This window comes from Primulina eburnea, chromosome 13 (assembly GCF_022965805.1).
Source record: "Primulina eburnea isolate SZY01 chromosome 13, ASM2296580v1, whole genome shotgun sequence".
Taxonomy (NCBI): Eukaryota; Viridiplantae; Streptophyta; class Magnoliopsida; order Lamiales; family Gesneriaceae; genus Primulina; species Primulina eburnea.
The window spans coordinates 8,992,008-9,001,342 of record NC_133113.1 but is presented as its reverse complement, the minus strand read 5'-3'; positions in this window follow the sequence as shown (position 1 = coordinate 9,001,342).

Here is a 9,335-nt window from a genome sequence, read left to right as displayed (position 1 = left end):
TTGAGTTTCCTTTAATACAGGAAACAGATATCCAGATCCAAGACAAACCGATTCTACAGAGGAATCAAAGTCTTAGACTGGAACCAAGAAGACTATCTTTTCAAGGAGATAGGATTACAAGTTACAGATGGGATAAAAGGCCTGTCATAGAAACCCAACAAGAGCTGAAAAGTTTTTCTACAATAGGAAAACTTAGATGCCCAGAAGGGTGGAAGGAAGTAGAAATAGTATTTGACATTACAAAGCAAAGGAATCAATTTCCGTGTAATTCAATATACTATTTGGAACAACAGATGATAGGAACTTACCAAGGACTGATTAATATCGGAGAATTGGAGGTTCATATTCAAGGAATCTCAGGAAAAGAATCAGATCGACTGATTCTTGGACTAGAGTTTCTCGAGGAACATAAACCTTGGAAACGTCTAGAGTATGGAATGGAGTTTATGGCAGAAGATAAAATGTGGAAAATCCAATGACCACGAGTCCATTCTCCATATACATTCCAGTAGGAATGTTGTATGAACAATATAAGGCAGAATACTTTGCTGCATATATTGATTCAGGTGCTGGAATATGTACAGCAAAACGAGGAGTTTTTCCAATTGACTTGGAAGAAGAGTTACCCAAGATTGCTGGAAGAGATTTTTCCAAAAGAATCTTAATCTTATGCAAAGGGATTAAGATGACTGAAATCATGATTGGCGGTGCTGGACAAACACCTTGGTACAAGGTAAAGACACCACCAATTTATTTTCATGATACAGGAGCTGACATATTGTTAGGAAATAATTTCCTACAAATGTTCAAGTCCTATACACAAGAAAATGAGACTAGAAAATTAGTGTTCACAACGCCATGTGCCCACAAAATCATAGTCCAGAGACTTAGGGAGGCATTTTACAGAAAATTGCCAATCCAGTTTCGCAGCAAGCGTGGTGATTCAGGAAAACTTCTGAACCCAAAAATGAAGGATTCAAGACGGTTTGGAGAAACAATGCTCCAGTTAAGAGCAGATAAAGAACTCCAACCAGAAGATATAGAATGCCTTAAGATAACTCTACACACAAATGAAGTAGAGTTTGAATCTAAGGTATCACTGGAAGATGTCAAGAAAAGGATCAAAGAAAATTATAACGAAGATCCCTTGGCATGGTGGGACAGAAATCAACTCAAGGCTTGCCTTAAAATCAAGGAAGGCAAAGAGTATGAATTTGTCCGTTGTAAACCCATCCCAATGAACATCATTGATCAGAGGGATATGCAGATTATAATCAAGGAACATTTGGACCTTGGATTAATCAAAGCAGGTGTATCACCATATAGTAGTCCAGGTTTTCTGGTAAGAAATCATGGTGAGATTAAACGAGGAAAACCCAGATTGGTTATTAATTATCAAGAAATTAATAAGATTCTGGAGTTTGATGGGTATTTTATACCTAGTAGAGAACACTTGATTAGTTGCATTCGCAATGCCAAGATATTCTCTAAATTTGATTGCAAGTCTGGATTCTATCAGATTCGAATGCAGGAAGAAAGCAAGAAATTCACAGCTTTCTCCACACCTCAAGGACATTATATCTGGGAAGTATTACCAATGGGATTGGCTAACTCACCCCAGATATTTCAAAGAAAGATGGATAATCTTTTCAAAGATTATTTCAAGTTTATGTTTGTTTACATCGACGATGTTTTAATAGCATCCAAAGATATGAATGAACATGTTAAACATTTGGAGATTTTCTCTAATGTTTGTAAAAAAGAAGGACTAGTTTTATCTGAAAAGAAAGCAGTCATTGCTACAAGAAAGATTGAATTCCTCGGAATTGAAATCGATGAGTCAGGAATAATTCTGCAAGAACACATAGTAGAAAAGGTGCAGAATTTTCCAGAGAATCTCAAAGACAAGAAGCAACTTCAAAGTTTTTTAGGGGTTGTTAATTTTGCTGGGATGTTCATTAAAAACCTAGCAAAACACAGGAAGGTGTTCAGTCCATTATTGAAAAAAGATGCTAGATTTATATGGACAGACGAACACACAAAAAGACTTATCCATTTAAAGAAGGTTTGCAAAAATCTTCCAAAGATGGCTATTCCTCAAGACGAGGATGATCTGGTATTATATACCGATGCAAGTGATCATTGGTGGGCTGCAGTATTAACAAAGCTCACACCAGATGGAGAACAACCATGCAGATATTGTAGTGGGTTATTCTCAGATGCACAAGCCATAAGATGGCATATCAACGAAAAAGAATTTTATGCAGTAAAGAGGGCTTTTGAAAAATGGCCGTTATTCTTACTTGCAAAGAAATTCACTTTGAAAGTTGATAACACTCAAGTTAAAGCTTTCTTAAGAAATAGAATCGAGTCTAAACCCGAGAAAGCTAGATTACTACGATGGCAAGCTTTATGTCAAAATTATATCTTTGATATTATGATAATAAAATCTCACGAAAATATTCTTGCAGATTTTTTAACAAGAGATGGACAGCATTGACATAGATGCTATTATCAAGATGCAGAGGCATTTGAGGGAACACCTTGAAATGCTTCAGACCGAGTTCAACAAGTTAGCTGTTAACGCAGAAATTGCGGGAAGGCTACAACAAGCTGATAAGAGAATTGTCTCTGATCGAATTACAGGATGTTTACAGGCATATACTCAGTTATGGTCTGTAACGCAAAGGCCTATCCTCCAGGGCATTGAGAGACCATTGGTTTCCCAAATGGAGAGTTTTCGAGTACAGGACTCTATACCTGTAGCGGGGGATTCAAATACCCCTTGCACAAGTGTTAAGTCGGGATCATCACTAGATGAGTCGGCTGAAACAAAAATTGAGACTCCTGATCCTTATCTTGAGTCATCAAGTCAACCCTTCACCTCGGGGATAGAAGAGGGAGAGATCAACCTTAGGCCTCGTATTGACAAAGGCAAAACTAAGGTTGGTACTAATGAAGTTACAATTTCTCCATTTCAGGTTTACCAACAGAATTGGGAGAAATTAAAAACAAGAATAGGCATTAACCCAGCCACCAATAGGGTTGATGTTTCAGGAAAATATCCAAGGGTATGGATGAAGCCTAATTCATATCCTTAGGAGGTTAAAGCTTGGTATGAATTTGGGGCTCTTGCCTCAGTTTATACTACATCACCCAGCTTTCCAGAGATTTCATGTTTACCAAAATGGATCCAAGAAGCTGTTCACGAAACTTGGGCAAATAATGATTATTTGTCCAGAGGAGATATTCTGGAATTGTATTTTTTCAGTACAGCACCAGAACCAGCAGAGAAAGGCACACATGAAGCCTTTCATTTCATCAAGCTAAGGAGGCCAGATTTAAATGTCCAGAAATTCATCAAGGACCCTCCGACAGAAGAAACACCCCTGGTATCTTCAATTACCGAAGATGATATTTCTACCAGAAGAGCTTGGGGCATTTGGGTCTGTCTCACTGAGATGGACAAAGTCAAGTTTCCGTTCAAATTCTACAATCATTCGGTGAACGGATCATTCCTGTTGAATACCATGACAGGAAAAACAACAAGTTTCGCAGAAGATTTATTTGAAAAGAAAAGAAATCTCTTGTGGAACAACAAGCTACCGGCAAGCAAAGAGACTCGCCGAAAGTTCTGTAATATGGCACACATAGGAAGATGGTCGGAAAACATCTGCTCTGAATGCCAAATACAGAAAGAACCAGAGTTCGGTAAAGGTTTCAAACCAAGATCCGATCGGAAACATTTTACCGAAGCAAGGACAAGTGGGGAAGGACCACATGCACATTTTCCTCGAGGATACAAAAAATCAAAGATTCCTCGACAAAATTAAAAGAGACATGTGACCCTCCATTACAAAAGCAAGATCACTACCATGTGAGTGATAGAAACAGGACAACCACTAATCAGTGGTAAAGGACAAATGGACCACCAATAACAAATGGTGGATGACTCAGCAAACATTGGATACCCATCTAAAAGGAATCCAATGAATAAAAAATTAACTGGTCCCGAAAAATTCTTCCATAAATAAGGACAAAATGAAAATCAGTTAAACACACCAGAATCAAAACTTAAAAATGTATCGAGTATATTTGAAAGTTTTGAAAAGAAGGATAACATACAAGAGGAAAGAGGCAGAAGCTCTTAAATGGTTAGTTAATCATTTCCAAGAGTATAAAAAAGATGAAATTACTGCCGATATCCTGGAAACTCATCGTCAATGGTTTCTAAAAGAGATAAAGGAGGATGAGAAGTTGATGTCCAGATTAATAATCTAGACAGGGACCCTTCAACCACTACATGGTCCCCCAGCAAGCTGTAAAGGCTAATGAAGATTTGAAATCCGAGTTTCAAATCCGAAGAAGCCTTCTATAAATAAAGACGGAAGAAGGAAGTGAAGATCATCAAATATTTTCTCCATTTCTTTCATACAAGGTTGTAATATTTTCTTTCAAGTTTTATGTGTGCGAAGAATTCAGCTACGATAAGTAGCTAAACAAGTTTTTCCTCCTCTACAGGAGGTTACTATGTAATAAATAAATGTTTGTGTTTGAATAGAAGAGATCTTTGCTCTCAGCCCCTCTCATGTATTATTTTCAAAATTTTATTTTATACTGTACATTCTAAGGTAGGAAACGAATTAGAGTTGTGCTAAGTACTGCTGAAGGAATCCGCGTCGGTAACCATCGGTTGCGATCGCGTGGTTGGACTGTGAGGAGCAGTTCGTAAAATACGGTGGATATAACCCGGTGGTACTCTGGTCAAAAAGGTATAAGATTTTATTTTATTTTACGGAAGCATGATGGGCTTTTATTTATAAAAGAAAAATCAATTATTTAAAATTAAAGGATGAAGGGTATTATGGGAAGCTAGGTACTAAATTTAAAGATTGAAAGATTCTTGTACTGATACATAAGTTGCCCTTAATTCAAACCTGGCCCTATTTATGAGTGCACGTACGAGTCTTGTTTCCATCTATTTTCAAAGGAAAGATAATCATTCCATCTCAATTTCAAGGAAAGGTAATCATTCCAAATATATATATATATATATGTAGAATATCAATTGAAATATTAACCACGTAATTGATATGCCTGTAAATAGTGACTCATTGATTTCTTCTTTTCTGGGCTTTCCTAATATTGTTTTTTTCATCATACGTTTACCTTGTTTTTGAAATTAACATCACATAGTATTTAAAAATAGTATATTTAAAAATAGTAAATACGTAAACAATTTAACAATATTTATTTAGTTTTGTGCAGAAGTTCTTAATGCTTTTCGGAGTAGGAATAAGCATCAATAAGTCTTCCACTGATGATAAGATTTCTACTAAAGCAAGATCTATTGCAATGTGGCTTAGGCTTTTAAAATATTGTGAAGAAGAAATAGATAGGCTTCTAAAAAAAATTAGTTAGACCAAGTAATAGTCCTTGGAGTTGCCTAGCATTTTATGTAGAAAATGCAGCTGAGTTGGAAAAAAGGGTTCCTAGACTTGTTATTAATTATAAACCACTTAATAAAGCATTAAAATGGATAAAGCACTGCTCCGATCTAATAGGTCGACCTAGATACCTCGGATGCCGAATCCATAAGAATATCGACCAAAATCTGAGCAAAATAATCAGATATAACATCCAACAACCATCAACGTAAATTCATATACATCGGCACGGAGCTCAAAGATGCATAACCGAAGAATTCAACTCATTACTCAATCCACCAGTTTTCCCATAATTAACCGGTTCCTCAATTTTTCCCTTATATTTTATAACATATTATTCCAACAATTCATCAATCCGTACAAAGTTCCTCCATCGCACCAACTAATTCGATTGATTTAATTATTTAAACAAGCTAAAATCCACAAGGTTCGAAGTCCTAAATCTCAACTCAAATGTTGGTAACAATCTCGACTCAAAGAATCTCATAAACAAAGAGGAAATTATAATTATTTTCTCAAAGTCGCAATATTTGAGTTATAGTTTAATCTTATCTCAAATATCCAACACAAATAACCAACAATACTCGCAACAATTCTAGAAACAACGATAATTTAAATAATTCAATTAATACCACCAAAATCTTCAAATTTGAATCAGTTCGATTTCGGTTTTAAATTTTAAAAACCAGTTAAACCGATTAAACCAATATATATCATGTAAATTGTATGTATACACACACACACACACACAAACAATTAACATATAATAGCACATGCAATGCATGTGTAACTTTTACTAGTTAAAAGTAATGTTCTTAGCATAAAAAGTAATATTTTTTTCATGGATGACCCAAATAAGAGACCCGTCTCACAAATACGACCCGTGAGACCGTCTCACACAAGTTTTTGCCCCTACACAAATAACCAACAATACTCGCAACAATTCTAGAAACAACGATAGCTCGACTTTATATATATATATATATGTATATATATATATATGTATATATATATATGGTACGTAATAACAATGCTAATATTTGCAAGGGAGAGAAAGTAAAATATAAGACAAAAATCATGTAATATATTTATCAAGATCTCCAAATCAAGGAGACTTTTGTACCAAAGTCTGCATCTGAAATTGAGTGATTTCCTTATGAATTTTATACTCTCCATCACCTCCATTTACCTGCAGCTGCTCGAGAGTGGGGGGCCTATGATGGGTACAAGACCAACCTATGATGGGTATAAGACCAATTATTTGTTGGGTTAATAAAATCAATTGGGTTTAGCATTATTGAGGCACAAAATATTGATTATGCTTGCAAAAACCCAAGCCCATTAGACTCTCTTAAAAATCTATAAATAGAGGAGTCTCCACCCAATTGAAGGTATGCTCTCATTTTCATAAAAGTTCTTTAGTTCTCTGAATTTTCTTTGGACTGATTACTGACTTGAGCGTCGGAGTGTCTACGTCGAGAACCCTCCCGACGCCCACTTAACGAGTGTTTGTGACGCAGGTGACGCCCCGCAAATTAACTATATATTGTCTACGTGGATCCGTTTATCAGCCAGGCGAGCCCATTTACAGGCCCAGTAGACCAGTATACTAACCAGTCGGATCTCGAGTGTGCAGTTTACTCGACTCATTTATTTTAGCTGCATCAGCATCCAAACTTGATCTTCGATAGCTTACCAGGTCAAGGAATGCAGTTAATATGAAATGAATGATCACATTCAACAATAAATATGATCTATCGCGACGCACCTCTTTTAAACGTTGTCATATGCTACCATTTGGTGACGCATAATGTGTTTAGCGTCGCTGAAATAGCGAATCGTGTGCTTTCATTTTCCCACCTTCATTTTGGTTTATTTGGCGACAAGACAAAGCTAACGCGTCACGAAATGTAAGCATTTGACGACATAGAGCACACTCAACGTCGCTGATATGTAGCGGGAAATTTTCCCACCAACTTTCTGGGTCTTTGGCAACATGACTCAGCTGAAGCGTCGCAGAAAGATAATCTGAGAGCGTCTCAAAATTGGTAAATCATTTCACGACGTGTAGCAAGCGTTGCCGAATGTTTTTGATGGAAAGTTATTTCATCGGTACATTTCGTGACGCATCATACACTCAACGTCGCTAACGCGTGGAGTGTCCTTTCGCAACGCGACTCATTGGCTTTTGTTCGTCGCCAAATAGCTTTTATTTTTCAACAAATGTGAAGGAATGTAAAAGATCTGAGTTGGGATACAAATGCTAAAAATGAAATTTAAATTATTAGATTTCATATTATGTCTCAAAACCGAACAGATAAAAAGTATCCAAAATTTTAAGTTAATAATTTTTTTTATTTTTATATAGATTATATATATATTATAAAATAATTTTTAGTGAATTAAGTATAAGTTTGTGAATTTTTAGTTGATTAATATTTTTTAAATTCATTTCGCTTTTAGATTTAAATGTTTTTTAAAAAATTAACTTAAAAAATAATATCTAAAATTTATATTATTATTTAATTACTAATTTAAATAATTATCCAAACTGAATAAATGAAATAGAAATAATCGAATCATTTTTGTATAAAACAAATCAAACCGATGTTTTCAGTTTTTAAAATCGAAAACCAAGAAACTGAAATCACATTGTGTCAAATTGAACCGAACCGAACCAACTGATTAACATATATAAGATATTATATACGTGAAGTGGGTCAACCCGACTCATATCTATAATAAAAAATAATATGTTTGACATAAAAAAAATATTTTTCATGTGTCGGATCGAAAAAAATATTGCTCACAAAATTGACTTGTTGGACAATGTAATGAGAGTTTTTACGTTAAGCTTTTTGTGCCAATTATTTTAAAAAATTTAAACTTGTTACATTTATAATGAAACATCTTTCACTTGTGATAAAAACTTTTATTTCATTATTATTTTGACTCATATTCAGTTTTTGTTTGGTAAAATTTATTATTTTATAACTTAATTTTTTTATATGTATTATATATATATATATATATGTATTTATATACAAAATTATAATTTATATTATTTATTATAAGTATTTTCATCATCTCACTCTTCTCCCCAAATCTCTCCCGCCTCATAGAATCCTCATGTTGGAAGTGGCTTCCAGTGAAAGATTTTCAGAGAGCTGTTGTTAACAGAAGAGGCAGGGCCGGATTTCATCGACCACGTATGATAAAAACTTTTATTTCATTTTTATTTTGACTCATATTCGGTTTTTGTTTGGTAAAATTTATTATTTTATAACTTAATTTTTTTATATGTATTATATATATATATATGTATTTATATACAAAATTATAATTTATATTATTTATTATAAGTATTTTCATCATCTCACTCTTCTCCTCAAATCTCTCCCGCCTCATAGAATCCTCAAATCTCTCCCGCCTCATAGAATCCTCACGTTCTTTTCTTCTGTCGGGAAGTGGCTTCCAGTGAAAGATTTTCAGAGAGCTGTTGTTAACAGAAGAGGGAGGGCCGGATTTCATCGACCACGTATGATAAAAACTTTTATTTCATTATTATTTTGACTCATATTCAGTTTTTGTTTGGTAAAATTTATTATTTTATAACTTAATTTTTTTATATGTTATATATATATATTATTTATTATAAGTATTTTCATCATCTCACTCTTCTCCCCAAATCTCTCCCACCTTATAGAATCCCCAAATCCTCCCGCCTCATAGAATCCTCACGTTCTTTTCTTCTATCGGGAAGTGGCTGCTTCCAATGAAAGATTTTCAGAGAGCTGTTGTTAACAGAAGAGGCAGGGCCGGATTTCATCGACATCGAATCTGTTGAGGTGAAGAAAGCTGCTAATTTTATTTTCCCAATCTTTGATT